Consider the following 16,217-nt stretch of genomic DNA (forward strand, 5'->3'; position numbering starts at 1 on the left):
AATCAATGCCTTCTTTATGAGTGAAGCCTTTAGCTACTAGACGAACTTTATATCTATCAATATCACCTTTCGAATCCCTCTTGGTTTTAAATATCCATTTTCAACCAATATGTTTTGCATCTTCAGGTAATTCGACAAGATCCCAAACGTCATTATCATGCATAGACTTCATCTCATCCTTCATGGCATCAATCCACTTTTGAGAATTAGAACTTTTCATGGCTTGACAAAGATTCAATGTATCATCTTCTGTTAACCCAATGCCATCCTCATGTTCTTGAAGAAATACAATATAATCATCAACAATTGCACTTTTCCTTTCTCTAGTGGATCTCCTTAATGTCACTTCTACTTCTTGAGGTAGTTGAATTTGTTCTATAGGTACTTGAGGGAGAACTTCATTGTTGTCTTGTTCTGAAATATTGTCAGGGACAATATTCTTAATATTATCTTCTATTACCGAATTTATTCCTTGAATGGTAATAGGCACAAGAACTTGTTCACTATCAGTGATAGGTTCTTCCTCAAAGACAACATTCCTTATGTTCTCTTCCTTCCCAAAATCAACTTCCTCAAGAAATCTTGCATTTCCCGTCTCAAAAAAGAGTCTTGAAGTGAGATCATAAAATTTATACCCCCGAGAGCGTTCAGCATAGCCAACAAAATAACAGCTAACAGTTCTATAGTCCAGTTTTCTTTCATGCGGTCTATAAGGTCGCGTCTCAGCTGGACAACCCCAAATGTGCAAGTGTTTCAAGCTTGGTCTTTTATTAGTCCATAGCTCATATGAGGTTTTGTTATCTGCTTTACTTGGCACGCTATTAAGGATGTAAACTGCGGTCTTTAAAGCTTCCCCCCAAAGAGACTCTGGTAAGGAAGAATGACTAATCATACTTCTCACCATATCCTTAAGAGTTCGGTTTCGTCGCTCAGCAAAACCATTCATGCTAGGTTTGCCTGGCATTGTGTATTGCGGAACAATTCCACACTCTCTGAGGAAAAGCGGAAATGGCTATGGACGTTGTACTCTTGATCCATCATATCTGCCATAGTATTCACCGCCACAATCAGATTTGACAGCCTTAATTTTCTTTCCAAGTTGAAGGTCAACTTCAGCCTTGAAAGACTTGAAAACATCTAAGGATTGGGACTTCTCATGTATAAGATATAGGTAGTCCTACCTAGAGTAATCGTCTATGAAAGTAATAAAATAATGTTGTCCATTCCAGGAAGCCATAGGGAAAAGACCACATATATCCGTATGCATTAGTTCTAAGACATCTTTAGCTCTTTCGGCACCTATTTTCCTTTTGTTTGTATGTTTTCCCTTTATGCACTCAACACAGACCTCAAAGTCTGATAAATCTAAAGGGTCAATAATTTCAACCGACACAAGTCTTTGAATTCTTTGTTTAGATATATGACCTAAACGTTTGTGCCATAAGGTGACTGGATTCTCTTTTAATTTTCGTTTTGTACCACGTGAATTTGTTTGCAGTATCTCATTAGTGGAACTGGAAACATCAAGCATATACAGATTATCAATTAAAGAACCAGAACCAACAAGATTTGAATTTTGATAGATACTAACTTTATTATTTCCAAAAGAACAAGAAAAACCAAATTTGTCCAAGCTGGAAACACTAATTAAATTCCGCCTAAAAGACGGTACAACAAATGTCTCAAATAAATCCAAATGAAAACCAGTTCTTATACAGACAAAAATATGATAATTTCACCACAAAAAAAATTGTGCCGCACGAGAATAGTACCTTGAATACAATTGCACAATTCAAAATTTTCACAAATAAATCTTTCTGCAGCAGAAGCAAAAAAATGCACAACTAAAAAAATGGTGATTATTCACAATATAATATCATAGAACAATACCATCAATCAGATTGCATAAATTTAAGTTATAAAAATTCAGCAACAATCAACAAAAGTAATATGACAAAAGAATACCAGACAACACTATCATTCTGAATTTATCACAAATGAATCATGATGTGTGTACATGATTCATCAAGGAAAACAAAATGTTTCTTTACATTTATCACAAAGCTATTAAGTCTTGCATATTTAATTCCATTTCAATATCTTTCACGTGTAATGCATGCCAGTAATGCAATCCATGATAGTAGTGCAACATTCAGATTGCAGAAGCATATAATAAAACCAGTATTTTATTGAAAAGCAATTCAAACCCTAAATACCCAATCTTTACGACATGATATTGCAAGCATAAAATCCCGAAATTAAAATTAGGGTTCACATAAGATTTGGAAAAACACCCTGTATGGGGAATCATAAAATTCAGAACATATGTTCTAATACCAATTGTTGGGAATTCCTTATGATTGGTGAGATATCAATCCTAGGATCTTGAATCTCATGATTATCACACACATATATGAAATAAAGGATGTAGTGTCATACATGAATCCATGTTCCTGGATGTGCTCCTTTGATCTACATTTCTGAAAGAGGTTTTGTGGTATGATGGTCTTCCTCAACCAAATCCATGATTCCTCTTGGAACTTGGGTTTTCCCTCTGATGGGGAGAATTGAAAACTGAATTTGATTTGGTGTGTTGGGGACCATAACCTTCCTTATGCGTTAACTTATAAGGTTCCCATTATCCCCTGTGGGTTAACCTGATGTGTATCCACCCATTAAGCCCATATCCGTTATCATCTTTTAGAAATCTAACGGGAGCTAGTAATTAGATCACTTATAATGTAACCCCAAAAATAAATAGCTGATATCATTGTATCAAATATATGATGCCCACCATAATTAGAAATTATAAATTTCTAACATATTAAGCTAGACTTACCATTTTAAAGTAAGCCAACTTAAACAAAATTAATACTTTTAAATCAAGGCTTTTTAAGTCAATCTTACTACTTTAAAGTAAGCTAACTTAATCAAGATCAACACATTTAAATCATTTTTCTATCTAAGACTTCATAACATTTTAGTTTATAAAGTCAAGACTTTTTAGGTCAAACTCCTCATTTAAAGTATGCTACTAAAGAAAACACAACTAATTTCATGATCATCTCAACACCTCCAAATTTTAGGATAACCTCAAGGGTTAATAGGTGTTGATTTCATAGTCATGAACTATAAATCATAAGTTAACACTTTTACTAATTTATTATCCAAAACTTCATAACTCTTTAAGTTTATGAAGTCAAAACTTTAATAAATCATCTTTTATCCCAAATCATTACTTTAACTTGGAAATCAAAGAAATACATATGCTAAACAACCTTTTACACATAATACCTTTTAAAAATGAATTTTTTTCAACTAAAACTCATAAACATTTTGAATTTTCAAGAATAGAGATAAACTTTTCTTAAACGCAATAAATATTCCTTTGATGTTCAAATCATCACCTTTAAACATATTCAAACACTAACAATAATTTCCAATATTTCTAAAGCACATAAACTCGTCTAACCTTGTCCAAAGATATAGTTTTTCCATCTAAGAACAAGGAAGAAATTTTAAGTTTTACATAAGTCAAAAACTACGCAAAGGTTCATATGATTTTATTATCATCCCCTTTAGTCATGAATTACAAAATATTTAAATAAAACAAACATAACCTCAACTCCATGAATAACATACTAAGAGATCATGATTTTCTCATCGTGTATGTGGAGAAAAATGGAGAAGAGAAAAGGAGAAAGAATACCTTAACTTTCTTCAGGAGAATTAGTGTAAAAATGAGAGGATGGGGTGAGGTATTTAAAGAAGAGCCTCACCCTCTCTCAAATCTGAAAATTAATGAGAGGCAATGTAACTTTAGGCTATCTTAGGTGATGTGTCTAATGGTGGTGGAGTGAGGAGATTGGGTGAGTGATTTAGGCGATTATGGAAGCTTTGACTTTGCTTGTTTGACAAGCCATTGAACCATGATGTGATTAATACTTTGACTTGATCGACGTGATTTCGCAATTGAAGTCATGTCCTAGTATTACCAGGTAACTTCGTCCGGAAATATACGATCTACCGATTTAGGTTTTTTGCCCGAAACGTTGAAACTTGAATTTCAAGGTGAAAAATATCTAGAGATGATTTACGGACAAACTTGACATCTATTTTGACTAGAAATAATATTTCGAAGCCAACTGAGAAATCGTAATTTCATTCCGAGTTATGTAACTCAAGAACTGGATGAAAACTCGATAAAACGACCTGAAATCGTCACAAAAACTTTTATTCTCCAAAAATCTTGAAAAAAAGGGCAACCAAGAATATTATAATACAATACTAAAACTCAACTGAGGTTTAGCCTAAAATATTACCGATTAATTTCTATAATTAATTCATTAACAACTAATTACTTAATTAAACATGCTCGGAAAACACGGTGTTACTACTTGCTCGTGTGCTTGGTTTTGATCTGGCTTCCTACACACTTTGGGCCATTTAAAGTGAGCTATAACACCTAGAAGGATAAATAGTCTCACAATGAGTTTATATCTCATTGTGTGCAAGAGAAAGAGAGACTGTAGAGAGATAAGACTAAAAGTGTTCATTTGACTATGACCTCTCAGAATAAGAAAAGAAAGAACAATAAGGATGTTGTAAAGGGGCTATTTATGTTTTTCCTCAGAGAGTATGGAATTGTTATGCAATACACTATGCCAGGCACACCAAGCATGAATGCTGTTGCTGAGCAACGAAACCAAACTCTTCAGGATATGAGGAGAAGTATGATTAGTCATTCTTTCTTACCATAGTCTCTTTGGGGAAAGTTTTAAAGACCGCAGTTTACATCCTTAATAGGGTGCCAAGTAAATCAGTTAACAAAACCTATATGAACTTCGGACTAATAAAAGGCCAAGCTTGAAACACTTGCACATTTGGGGTTGTCCAGTTGAGGTGCGACCTTATAGGCCGCATGAAAGAAAATTGGGCTCATGAACTATTAGTTGTTATTTTTTTGTGTATGATGAACACTCTCGGGGCTATAAATTTTATGATCCCACTTCAACACTCTTTTTTAAGACGGGAAATGCAAGATTTCTTGAGGAAGTTGATTTTGGGAAGGAAGAGAACATAAGAAATGTTGTCTTTGAGGAAGAACTTATCATTGATAGTGAACAAGTTCTTGTGCCTATTACCATTCAAGGAATAAATTCGGTAATAGAAGATAATGTTCAGAATATAGTCCCTGACAATATTCCAGAACAAGACAACAATGACGTTCTCCCTCAATTACCTATAGAACAAATTCAACAACCTCAAAAAGTAGAAGTGCCATTAAGGAGATCCACTAGAGAGAGGAGAAGTGCAATTCCTAATGATTATATTGTATTTCTTCAAGAACATGAGGATGACATTGGGTTAACAGAAGATGATCCATTGAACTTTTGTCGAGCCATGAAAAGTTCTAACTCTCAAAAGTGGATCGATGCCATGAAGGATGAGATGAAGTCTATGCATGATAATGACGTCTGGAATCTTGTCGAATTATCTAAAGGTGCGAAACCTAATGGTTGCAAATGGATATTTAAAACCAAAAGAGATTCGAAGGGTAATATTGACAAATATAAAGCTCGTCTAGTTGCTAAAGGTTTCACTCAAAAGGAAGGCGTTGATTATATAGAAACCTTCTCTCCAGTATCTTCGAAGGATTCTTTTAGAATAATATTGGCACTAGTAGCTCATTTTGATTTAGAGCTACATCAGATGGATGTTAAGACTGCGTTTCTAAATGGTGACATTAAGGAAACGATCTATATGGTGAAACTTAAAGAAGTTCATCTATGGGCTTAAACAAGCTTCTCGTCAATGTAATTACAAATTTCATCAAGTTATTACCTCGTATAGTTTTGAGGCAAATAAAGTTGAAGATTGTGTATACCATAAGTTCAATGGGAGTAAATTTATATTCTTGATATTGTATGTCGATGATATATTGCTTGCTAGCGGTGATATGGGACAATTGCATGAGACCAAGAGATTTCTAAGGAAGAATTTCGAAATAAAAGATCTTGGGGAAGCTTATTTTGTATTAGGTATTCGGATACTGAGAGATCACTCTCAAGGTATCCGAAGGGTATCAAAAGAAATCTATATAGATAAAGTTCTGGATAGATTTGGCATGAAAGATAATAAACCAGGGGATACCTCTATAGCTAAGGGAGACAAGTTTAGTGTCGAACAGTGCCCCAAAAATGACCTTGAAAGATATGATATGCAAAAGATTCCTTATGCATCTGCAATAGGAAGTCTAATGTTTGCTCAAGTTTGCACACGTCCCGACATAGCATTTATTGTGGGAGTTTTGGGAAGATATTTGAGTAATCCTGGAATGCATCATTGGAAGGCAGTCAAATGTGTTATGCGTTACTTGAAGAGAACAAAGGAGTACATGCTCACTTATCAAAGGTCTGAGAATTTAGAGATCATTGGATACTCTGACTTCGATTTCGATGGATTTCTAGACAGCAGATACTGTACCTCTGGATATGTGTTTATATTGGATGGAGGTGCTATTTTTTGGAAGTCTGCAAAACAGACGCTTATAGCTCCTTCAACCATGGCTACGGAGTTCATGGCTTATTTTGAAACATCAGATCATTGCATATGGTTGCGGAATTGTTTCATTGGCTTACGTGTGGTCGATGGTATTGAAAGACCATTGAGAATTTATTGTGACAACAAGTCTACGGTTCTTTACTCCAACAATAATAGAAGTTCTACAAAGTCAAAATTTATTGACATAAAGTTTCTTGTTGTTAAAGAAAATGTTCAAAATGGACAAGTTTCCATAGAACATATAGGGACAAATTTTATGCTAGCTGATCCACTAACTAAGGGTTTTATACCTAAAGTCTTGCATGAGCGTGTTTCTCATATGAGTGTTATTCCTTAGGATACCTTTGTTTAGTGGGGGTCTATATGTTTTATGATTTACTTTGGATGTTATATAAAGTTTTTATGCCTAATAAAGTTGATGGTTTATTGTTTCATTTTGAAATCGTGCGTTGTAACTATTGTGTTGCAATTAAAGACTTTGGATTGATCTCACTAAAGAATAAAGAAGGACCAGTTGGAAATAGACATGTTTGAGATCACATTGCATGAAATTTCCATGTCACTCATCCATATTTGATCTATGTCATTGAGTAATATATGAATATGGTGATCATTGTGGTCGAGTCACACTTGAATGTGATGAAAGTTGTGGTGGTTCCATAGTTGATATATGAGATGGACCAGATTGTATTAAGGAGAAGTCTAAATGTAAATAGCATACAGATGCGTGCCTAAAGAACATGTGATATAATTGTTTCAGGAAAATATGAAGCCCAAGTGGGAGATTGTTAGAAATTTATAATTTATAATTAAGGTGGGCATCATATATTTGATACAGTGATATCGACAATTTGTTTCGAGGGCTACATTATAAGTGATCTAATTACTAGCACCGCATAGATTTCTAAAAGTTGATAACGGATATGGGCTTAATGAGTGAATACCCATCAGGGTAGCCCATTGGGGATAATGGAAACCTTATAAGTTCACGTAAAAAGAACGATTATGATCCCCAATACACCAAATCACAAATAGTTTTCACCTGTTTCATCAAAGAGAAAACGAAGGTCCCAAAAGGAATTAAGAATTTGGTTGAGGAAGACCATGATATCAAAACTCTCTCAAAAGGTATATCAAAGGAGTAGATCATAGAACATGGATTCAGGTATGACTTTGTATCCTTGCTTTATATTATGTGTGAGAATCGTGATATTCAAGATCCTTTGGATTGATATTTCACCAATCATTAGGAAATATCTAACTAACATTTCCCTGATAAAAAAACATTTATGCAGTGTTATAAAACTCGGCTCGAACCAACTGGTCTGACCGGTTCAACCGTGAACCGGACATCTAACCGGTCTGAGCCTCTCATCTAACTTACTAACTTGTTGTTTTTGTGGATTTCAACTAACTTACTAGAATTATTAAGCATATTCTCAAGATGGTGTTGGACCAAACCACATACAGCTGGGGATCCTCGATCACTGAAAAATTTCATTGTTATTGGAGTATAAAAAGAGTAAAGAGACACAACTGTGATACCACGTCTTGAACCAAAATCTTAAGGTAATGATTTCATGAATCTTTTCCATATATAAATTCTTTCACTTCTCCCCTCATATTCAATATGAAATTTCACACTTGAATGAATCAACATACATGAAAATAAAAATTGAAGGGAGATGATATGATAATTATATGAGTATCTATGTGGTAGAGAAAATCAACTCTATATCTAGAGTTAATTAGTCAATCTTAATGAAAATGAAGAACGTGGCAGTAGGGATTATATGATGACTGTGCGGCTAATTCGGCCTATAAGGTAGAGATAAGTATCAAACAAAGAGCTAAAGATTTGGAAAACACATATTGTTTATTATATTTTATGATTTTATAATGAAGTTGTAGTTGTGGACATGTACCCTTATATATTTTTTACTACTTAATGTCCCTTTTCTATACCCACATAAAATTAATCCAATATCATTTGCTCCAAAGAGTTGATTAATTCAAATTAGATGACGTCTTGCATGGAAATAAATTAACCCTTCACGTTAGGTTTACATATATTCGTGTTTTAAGTTGTATTTTGCACGTGATTGCAGGAGACCTCATAATGATGTTCTAATTGCACCCGGAATGCAGATTAATTGTCTTCAACTTTGTCCATAACCATGTCTTAATCCAATGAAATTGTAACACCTACTAAAAAAATTGAATACAGGAAACCATGTATAATTTTGGGACATGTGATCTTCATTCTTGCACCGATAAGAATTTCTTGCAATTGTAACAAACATAATGTAACAACAATCATAACCATAAAAACATATATATATATATATATATATATATATGTGTGGATGAGAGAGCATTGTCACTTAGAGAAGAAAGAAGACCAAAGATAGCAAAATTTGTCCATAACTCAATATAGCTTTCAATATCTAAGATATGAAAATGACTACTGGTCTAATCTTACATTGCCTCCATGAAGGAAGTTTACAAGAAGACTGCTTCACTTGGGGCTCTTTTCCGACATGAACATCAACTAGTACGTGCGATAGGTGATCATTTTCTGATTGATAACAGCTAAGAGTGTCAGCTCGGAAGGCCCAAGATAATGACTGTCTGAAAATGACTTATTGGCTTGAACTAATATAACAATCATGAGGAAATATATTTAGTCAACAATGCATGAAATTGAAGCTTAGGTTTAGAATTTGGTCTTAAAATTTTGATAATTATCACTGTGAAGTTTATTTGGAAATTAAAATCTATAAATAATTGAAAAAAGATTCCCAATTTTCAATATTCATTTTATTGTTATTTTATAAGTTAGGTTTCTTTGATGTACATAGACGAATAGCACAAGTCATACAACATAATATGATTAGCAAAGTCATACAACATAATATGATTAGCACTGGGTGTAGACATTCTCACGATTAAGTTTGAGGTAGAAGAGATCAAGGAAGCCATTTGGAGTTGTGATGGTGATAAAAGCCTTGGTCCTAATGATTTCAACTTTTCTTTTCTAAAGAAGTTTTGGGAGTGTCTTAAGGATGATTTTATCATGATTGTGGAAGATTTCCATACTTTTGGGAATTTACCTAGAGGGTGTAATGCTTTGTTTATTATCCTACTCCCAAAAAATAATAGCCCACAAAGTCTCAGTGAATACATGCATATCTCTCTCATTGGGTACATTCAGAAGATCATCTCCAAGCTTCTTGCTGTTAGACTTAAAAAGGTGATTCATTTGGTTATTTCTGATTATCAGTCTGCATTTATCAAAGGCAGATTCATCATGGACGGGGTGGTAGTAGCTAATGAGGTTATTGACCAAACTAGAAAGAAAAAAAAAGATTGCTTCATCTTCAAAGTGGATTTTGAAAAAGCCTACGACTTGGTAAACTAGGATTTGCTTCTTTATATGATGGATAGATTGGGTTTCTGTCTTAAGTGGAGTATGTGGATTAAAAATTTACTTCATTCAAACTCAGTTTCCATTTTAGTTAATGGGAGTCTGACTAAAGAGTTTTCTATGGCTAGAGGTGTGAAGCAAGGGGACCCAATTGCACCTTTTTTTATTTTTAATTGTTGCTGAAGGTCTTAACGGCATAACGAGAGCAACAGTTTCGAAGAACATATTCAGTGGGTATAAGGTTGGCAAAGATGATGTGATTCTTTCTCATTTGCAATATGTGAACGACACCCTTCTAATTAATGAGAACTCTGAACATAATGTATTGGTGCTGAAAAGCATTTTGAAATGTTTTGAATTAGCTTCTGGGTTGAAAATTAATTTCCACAAGAGTAGCTTCATGAGTCTTAAGTCAAATCAAGACTTTGTTATGAAGGCGGTTGAAATATTAAAGTATGATGTTGGCTCTGTACCCTTCAAATTTCTGGGGATTTCTATTGGTGCTAATCCTAAAAGGCTCTCCACTTGGTCTTCTATAATTAATATTTTCAAAAAGAAAATATCTCTCTGAAAGCAAAAGCTCATATCCTTCGGTGGTCGGGTAACTCTCCTTAGATCATTATTATGCTCATTACCTATATACTATTTCTATTTTCTTAAAGTCCCAATTTCTGGTATTAATATGATTGGTAAAATACAAAGATGTTTTCTCTGGGGAGGGGAAGAGAGAAAAGACATTTATTGGGTAAAGTGAGAGAATGTTTGTAGGCCAAAAGAGGAAGGGGGTCTAGGAGTTAAAAAATTTGTTTGTGTTCAACTTAGCTTTTTTAGATAAATGGAGGTGGAGATTATTAATCGAGATAATCTCTTTAGGTGAAAGTCTTAAGATCTAGATATGGGGATGAGTTTTTAAAATAGTGGAGTAGGCGGTGTTTTTGAGTATTTCAGGAGAGGTTCTTATTGGTGAAGAGAATTGGGAAATCTTAGTCATAACATGGGAGGGATTGGTTGTGGGTAAGTAGATGGTGATTTCCATAGGTCTTTAGGATGTGGATCCTCTATTAAATTCTAGACTGACGTTTGGGTGGGGAGAGATTCTCTCAAAAATAATTTTACTAGATTATTTCAGGTGGCTTTGGATAAAGATGCAACAGTTGAATCCTTGGGGGCATGGAGAGATGGAGTTTGGTCTTGGAAGATTCAATGGAGGAAGAACTTGTTCGCTTGAGAGGAAGAGGATTATGATGATCTCTTAAAAATAATCCATGATTCTAAACCTAAACAACAAAGTGAAGATACTTGAACTTGGTTACATGACAAATGTGAGAAGTATTCGGTCAAGAATGCATATCAATTTTTGCAATAAGAGGAAGGAAGCAACAATCTCATTTTCTTCAAGAAGCTTTGGGCGAGTAATGTCCCATCAAAGATGAAGTGCCTAGTTTAGAAAATTGCTTTGGATGAAATACTAACTAAATTCAACCTAGATCATAGAGGGGGTTTAGGAGTACAAGACTCCCTTTTCTGTGTTCTTTGTGGTGAGTTGGAGGAATCGTTCTTGCCCAACATCCTATCTTATTAGGCAAAGACTCTATTCTTACTTTGGTCTTACATCTATTATTCATAATGAAGTAAAGACCCATTTGTCAATTCATGCATGTTTGTTATGGATGGACAACAAGAAAAACCATTTGTAGATGGCTCTTTGGTTTGTCACAATTTGGACTATTTGGCATATTATGAACAAATGTATTTTTTAGAATAGGCATTTTCAAGTTGATGAGATGATGAAACTTATTTTACTACATTCTTGGAGTCTTATCAATGTCCACTTCCCTTTCTTTTCTTTTTCTCTAGTTGATTGGTTGAGGACCCTTCAAATTGTATTCTTCTTTGTTAATTGTAAGGATTTAGTGGATAGGAGTACTATTTATTCTCCTATTTTTCTTTATCTCTATATTAATAATCTTATTGCTGATAAAAAAAATATCTCACTTCTATCTAGCTCTCTTCCCCTATCTTTCATTTTCATACCTTGGACAACTAAGAGCCCTAGTTAAACTAATTGTGTAAGAATATTTAGTAAAATTATATTTACTATGAACTTGATTATTGGTCATATGATAGAATAAGGACAAATATAAGAAGATAAATAGATCTAAACGTAAGCAGGATAGAGTGTGTCTCGTAAGCTTTTATCATATTCAATATTGGGTACATGATAGATAATTCACAAGAATATATACATTATCAGTAAATTATATATAAATAATACGAAAATGAAAAATTACCCATGTTTCAAAGTTAAATATATTTTTGGCTTATTGGTGAGGGTTGTGGTGGTGAATTAGGGTTGTGATGGTGTATGGTTTTGTGAAGGTGGTGTGGTTATGGCGGTGGTAGCAACAATAATGAGGTGATAGTAATTGTGAGTGGTAAAATTTTCACAACAATGAGCCAATTATTAGATTTAGGTTGACTTGTTTTTAGGCATGAGCCTTGATTGTTCCAGACTCAAAAAATATGTGGTTTATCTTGAAAAAATATTGACTCCCTGACCTTTTCCATGGTTTATTTTAAATGTAATCAAACAGTCTTTTCCCGGTTAGGTTGACTCATTAGGGTGTAAAAATTCAGTTTGGTTCAGTTTTTGGTGCATTTTAGTGACCGAACCGATTAAAAATATATGGTTCGATTCCGCTCAATCAACCGCAAATTTAACTATAAGAACTGAATTGAACCGAACCGCTCTTGAATGTATTACAAGATTTTTAAAATGTATTACCAGAGATATTGTTTATCCATAAAAATGTAAACATTACTACTATTATTATAAAAAATTATGAATCATATATAACAATACAATTCATGATTAGTAACATATATATCAATTAGTAAAATATATAATAATTACATTTATAACCTTCCATTTCATAATTAGTAACATATATATCAATTAGTAAAATATATAATAATTACATTTATAACCTTCCATTTCATAATTAGTAACATATATATCAATTAGTAAAATATATAATAATTACATTTATAACCTTCCATTTCATAATTAGTAACATATATATCAATTAGTAAAATATATAATAATTACATTTATAACCTTCCATTTCATAATTAGTAACACATGTAACAATACATGTATAACAATATATGATATATGTTAGTTGCAAACTCAATATCACAAAAGTTGGAAAATATATATGTTCAAAATCATAAGACACTAAGAAACAAATAGTAATTAATAACATATATAATACTAACTTAATAACAATTTAGTAACGTATGTGGTTCGGTTCGGTTCCAACGATTCCTAAATTTCTAAAACCATAAACCGAACCGAACATAAACAGTTCCTTAAAAAAATAACCGAACCGCAAAACCGAACCAAATTGCAAAATGTGATTCGGTTCGGTTCAGTTCGATTCTATTAGTTTCGTGGTTTAAACCGGAACCGCTATAACTGATGATAGGTTAAGTTTGAGCCAGGGCAAAATGGACAAGCATCTTTCAAGGCCTAATTTCACTGCCTTAGTCTTCATATGTATCAGGCAGTGTTAATAATATTATATAATTTATCATATTGGTCAAAGTGTTGATATAATTTCATGGTAATGATTTACTCACATAAAAATTTAATTATATATAGTATAATAAATTTATAAATATAGATATTATTATTTGCAATATATGACTAAATTATTGAAATGATTTATGCGGATCATATTATAAATAACTATCAAGTTCAAAGTTTAAATTATTATCATTTCATTTAAAAAATATGAAAATTTTCATACACAAATTGATTATGATCGATACAATATATCCAGTAAAATTATCAAGTCATTGGTTGAACCATTCGATATAATATTTATTACCACAATAACAAGTTTTTTCAAGTATGTTCGGTTATTCAAACCTATTTTGCCATCCGTAGGTGATTGTGTTTGATAGTGCTGTTTAAAGAGGAGAAAATACACTATCTTTTATTTTCTAACATTACTTCATGGTAGGATAAAAAATATATTATTAAGTAGTAAAATAAAATAAGTGAAGAAGAAAAAATTATTCCATTACTCACTAAATAATGTCTTATAATATGATAGGACAATTGAAGGAGTAAGGTTGGATAATAACCAAAGGATAAGGTCGGTGATGCCCATGACTTAGGCTCCAAATGTTTTGCTAATGGATTTAATACATATACACTGAGAGTGTAAATGTTTTTTACACTGTCAGTGAATCATTCATCATTGATTTGTTAACCACCATTGACTCTTAAATAAAAGTAATACAAATCAATGATGGATGATATATTGACAGTGTAAAAAACTTTACACCATCAGTGCACAGATTTTAAATTCTTTAGTAATATCATTCTGTCGCTATTGGAGGGAACGGATTTTGCAATGGTTTGCATCACTGTCATCAATTAGAGGCCATGGGCCTTCTTGGAAAATGTAGTGCCTTTGGTGGCACACCAAGAGAGAATCTTTGTTCTACTCATGAGAGGGATATTGAGTAAGAATGTTGATTGATATTTGAGATGAGAGTAATGTCAAAAATAATACAAAAGTAACGTAATATGACATTCTTTATTTATATTTATAATAAGATAACATTTTTATCTTTAAAAATAAAATGTCAGACATGATTATTGGTCCATGATATTATGTGCAAGAATATTTAGTAGGTAGAACGTTAATCACACTGACTAAGGCTTGCATTAGACTTGTCATATTAATATTTCAAGTTTCTGATTTTTCCTCATCTTTCTTCCCGTAACCAGTATCCTTCATTTTTATTTGCCTACATATCCATTTATATTTATATATATATATATATATTTATATTTATTGTAAATATTTATTTCAATTCATTGTGTGTTTTGATATTATCACTTCAAAATTGAAAAACTTAAAATGATCCCTAAATTTTTCTAATATGTGTCAAAATTAGTTATTTTAGTATGTTTTACAATACTTGATAATAACTATTTTTATACTAAACTGATTAATTTGACTCACATTAAAAATTTATAAAAACCGTTTTGAGTTTTTCATTTTTTGAATAACTAAAGTGGCAAACTCAAAAAAAGATAAGAGCCTTAAATGAATATTTATTCTACATTTTTTTTCAGTCTAGTGCTGAAGTCTTACTTATATATCCATTTCCATATGCTTAATTTACAAGAGCTACAGATTCCAAACGTATTCGTACACACGTTTATCAATTAATATAAACTGGAATATCATTACGAAATCTAACTGTGGCATCCCAATCTGCAAAGATACATAAAGCAAATGCATCCTTTATGGATGTTATTAGAGGATGCATATTCAAAAAGTCCTACTATATAGGTGACAATACACCTTGTTTTATTAATAAAACGACACATAACAATACATGCATGTTTGAAGTTCTTGAATATTACCTTACTACAATGTAATACACTGTGTCTAGCCCAACTTCTAAGAATTGAGATTTCTCCTGTTGGAAAAATCTTGAATATATATATACTTTAATGGTAATGGTAGGAGACTTTATACTTAAATATACATAATACATACTAAAGATGATAAACACTATTCTCATATATGGCTAAGAACACCACATGAAATCTTTTGTCGCATAATTGACTTATTCTTAGAAGGTTGTGCTTGAGTCATTCAACATATAGTACACCTTCTATAGTTGTTGATGGTGGCTTTCCAATTCTACCAACTCCAAGAATTTTTCCTTTGTTGTTATCACCATATGTGACATATCCTTTGTCCCTTAGAGTCAGGACAGAGAATTTCCTTTTATCGCCCATCATGTGTTTTGAGCAGCCGCTATCTAAGTACCATAAATTGTAGGCGGCTCTCAAATTTTCCTACAAAAGAGATTAAGTTTTTTTAGGTATCCAATATTCTTTGGATCCTAGGTGGTTAGTACCTTTCTCAACCCATCTAAATTTTCCTAAGGGTACACCATATTTTCTAATCATGCACGTGTTTGGTGTAAGCCCATGAAATTTACATTATGTGCATATGGGTTGATGAATGTGTATCCTCGATTTTTCAAATGCATGGATACTTTTCTTTTGAAAGATTATTTTCTTTTGGACACTTGGTTTCTTAAAAACATGACTTTTTGAATAGCCAAGACCTCTGCGGTCTGTTGAGTGTCTTTGATCATTAATAACCTTTTCCAGACTTTTACTACTCTT

The 16,217-nt window shown here is 32.7% G+C and overlaps 1 long non-coding RNA gene across 1 annotated transcript in view; it reads right to left on the reverse strand.

Annotated features, from left to right (window-relative positions):
- The window catches only part of LOC109330655, a 16,440-nt gene continuing 714 nt past the window's right edge, over window positions 492-16,217 (reverse strand). Inside the window, exons 2-3 of the long non-coding RNA XR_002105702.1 lie at window positions 11,593-11,598; window positions 492-503 (exon numbers count right to left, since the gene is read on the reverse strand). This is a non-coding gene — a long non-coding RNA (uncharacterized LOC109330655). The remainder of the gene's footprint in view (window positions 504-11,592; window positions 11,599-16,217) is intronic.

This window comes from Lupinus angustifolius, chromosome LG17, assembly GCF_001865875.1.
Source record: "Lupinus angustifolius cultivar Tanjil chromosome LG17, LupAngTanjil_v1.0, whole genome shotgun sequence".
NCBI classification, from domain to species: Eukaryota; Viridiplantae; Streptophyta; class Magnoliopsida; order Fabales; family Fabaceae; genus Lupinus; species Lupinus angustifolius.